Genomic DNA, 2,907 nt, shown 5'->3' with positions numbered 1-2,907 from the left:
ACGATATGCTAATATTTATTTATTTATTTATTTATTTTTTTATTAGTTTCAGGCGCACAAGACAAAGCAATACTTAGACGTTTATCATTTATATCCCTCACACTGTGTGAACCCCCCTCCCCCCGCTAATATTTATTTTTAAAGTATGTTTAATCAATACATTTATACAGAGTATACATGAGAAAGCCAGAATCCACCAGCTTCATGGTCAAGTAAAATTCAGCATTTTAAAATCAAAATCTGGAAACACTCATCCATTCTAAAAGTAATTTAAAAATCAAGTCGAAGTCTGTTCTCAGTTTGGGGCTGGGGATCAGCTCCCAAACTGATGCAATCTGAAACCAGAGGCAGCAAGTGTTTACCAAAGTCTGTCCCAAAGGGAGAAGCCTCTTGTCTAACTCGGCACAAGTGATGCCGTGGGGATCACCTTGAGACTTGAGCAAAGGTAGCAGGTAGCAATACAAACATTAAATTCATTTTGAAATATTTTCTTTCCAGCAAAAAGCAAAGCTAACTACTTTTTCACAATATGCAATTTGTAATTAAGCCCTCCTCTGCTGAAGGTTTTAATTAGCTTCTTGTGCTTTTGCTCCTGAGCATAAACAGGAAGTTCCTGCCTCTGGGCAGAATGGAAAAAAGGAAGCTGTAGACTTTCTCCAGGATGATAAAGAAGGGTCATTAAATTACTACATTCCCCTCGTTATCTTATCCGGGAAGCTTATAAAGCAAGTGACTGTACAAGCTGTACTTCACCCCCAGGAATAGCATCAAGTTCTTTGCCAATAAGTGACTGGAACTGTCCACATATGAAATGTCCAAACCTGTAGAGAACTTTAATGAGTTTATTTGAGCCAAACTGACAACAATTGCCAGGAAGCAAAATCTCAATGGATTGAGAAAATACTCCGGAAAATGGCAGTTTTGCAGCTTACTTTACACATTAGAATCAAAGGAGGAGACATAAGGAGGGTTACATAAAATCACTGGTGGTAGATTAAGGGGATGGGAAAAAGCAAAGCGGAGGTGGGGGGGAATCTCTGGGATTGGATAAAAAGTAAAATGGAGAGACACACACTTCTTTTTCATTGGTGGGTGGAGCATAGTTAATAATTAACATTTTACAGCACACAGAGATGGTATTCCAGCAACACGATAACAATGAGGAGTTCTGTGGTCTGTTCTGGTGGGTGGTGCCCTGAGGGGTCTGGAAAAAGGGATTACTCTGACGTTCCAAGGGTATGTTATCTTAGATGCAAAAAGACAATAGACAGGCTCACTTAAGGTTAAGATTGACCTTTGTCAAGGAAGCTGCAAGCCAAGAATGTGACTACCCACAAGGAACTGCTTTTAGTTAGGACTTTTTATGTTCATACCATCCTATGTGGTTAATTTCGGTCTCCTGAGTTTGTAGGACCTGCCATGCTGGCCTCCCCTGAGCTTGTTAGGTTTAGTATGCTGCCCCTTTTCATCCACAGAAATCACCTTGAGAGCTCTGCACCAGGCTTTTGTCACACACTGAAGTCTGTATCCTAAAACAAAGGTGCTGCTCAGCTGCTCTCTTAACTGTCATAATTGTGTGTACTCCAGTTTCAGTCCTGACAACAAGGCTCCACAGCTAAAATCAGAGAGAAATTCTACCATTTCATATTACCCAAACATCCCAAACTGTTATGTATTATACAGTCAAATACTGAACACATTTGTAAAAAGAAAAAGGTGTTCCTCACAAGGGAGATCTTTGTGGTGATGGAATAGTTCTGTATCTTGATTGCCGTCTGTGGTTATACTAATCTATGGATGTGATAAAATGGCATAGAACTATACACATATCTTAAGATATTGCCAATTTCCTGGCTTTGATGTAACTATTGGGGGAAATTGGGTAGAGGATACACATAACCTCCGTCCTGTCTTTGCAACTTCCTGTCCATCTGTACTTATTTCAAAGTCAAATGTTTTTAAAAGTGCACCTTGTGGTGTACATCAATATACCTTGAACATTTTGCATAAGTCATGGAGAATAAAACATAGCTTTGTTTTCAAATATGAGGTTTCATCCACAACCCAACAGAAAGCTTGAGGTTGGGAATACCTGGCATGTGCTTTTCAGAAGGAAAAGGGATATCCTCTCCAACTTCCTGCACTCGGGTCCCCCTTTCCAAGGCTGGCATCTTCTCATCTTTCAGGCCAGATCTCAATGCCACCTTCTTACAGAGGCCTTCCCTCGTCCCCCTAACTAAAGTAGATGCCATCAGTACCTCGTTCCCTTCATCACGTTCTTCACCACGTGTAATGGTTTGGTTAGTTTACTTGTTTGTTGCCTATCTGTCCACTAGGCCATAAACTCCAAGAGGGCGGGCACCGTATCTGCCCCTTGTGCACTACACCACCTGCCCTTGGCAGACGGCAGGGGCTCCAAAAGGATTTTGTTTGAATAAAGGCACTTCACTCGAATTCACTCCCTTGGCTCAAGGGTGCTCACGTCGGTTCCTTCGCTTCACACCACTGGTCCTCAAGATCAGGGATGGCCTCAGCTCCCTCACTTTGGCCATCGGGTGCCCGTCCGCCTCCTCCCCTCCACTCCGACCCAACCGCGTTGGGAGGGCACCATCTTCTTCTCTTTAATGCGTCTGTGCAGAGGGTGCCTTTTTCTTATTTGCAACTTTTCCTCAAGCCATCCCCCAGCCCCCTCCGCAATATACGAACCCCGGCCCCTCGCCTAGTGGCCTCCGCTCCTCTTTTCCGGTGCCGCAGGCCACGCCCCTCAGCCCTAGAACCCTGCGGGAGGTGCCCACCCACCAGCCGCGAGGGAAGGGCGGATGGGTGGGGGCGTGTCCTCAATACTGGGCGTCGATTGGCCGGGTCGCGGGGAGGGGCGGGGCTTCAGCCTGGGTTTTGGGGCTCGGG

This window comes from Rhinolophus ferrumequinum, chromosome 12 (assembly GCF_004115265.2).
Source record: "Rhinolophus ferrumequinum isolate MPI-CBG mRhiFer1 chromosome 12, mRhiFer1_v1.p, whole genome shotgun sequence".
In the NCBI taxonomy this organism is placed as follows: Eukaryota; Metazoa; Chordata; class Mammalia; order Chiroptera; family Rhinolophidae; genus Rhinolophus; species Rhinolophus ferrumequinum.
Note: the sequence above shows the minus strand (reverse complement) of the source record.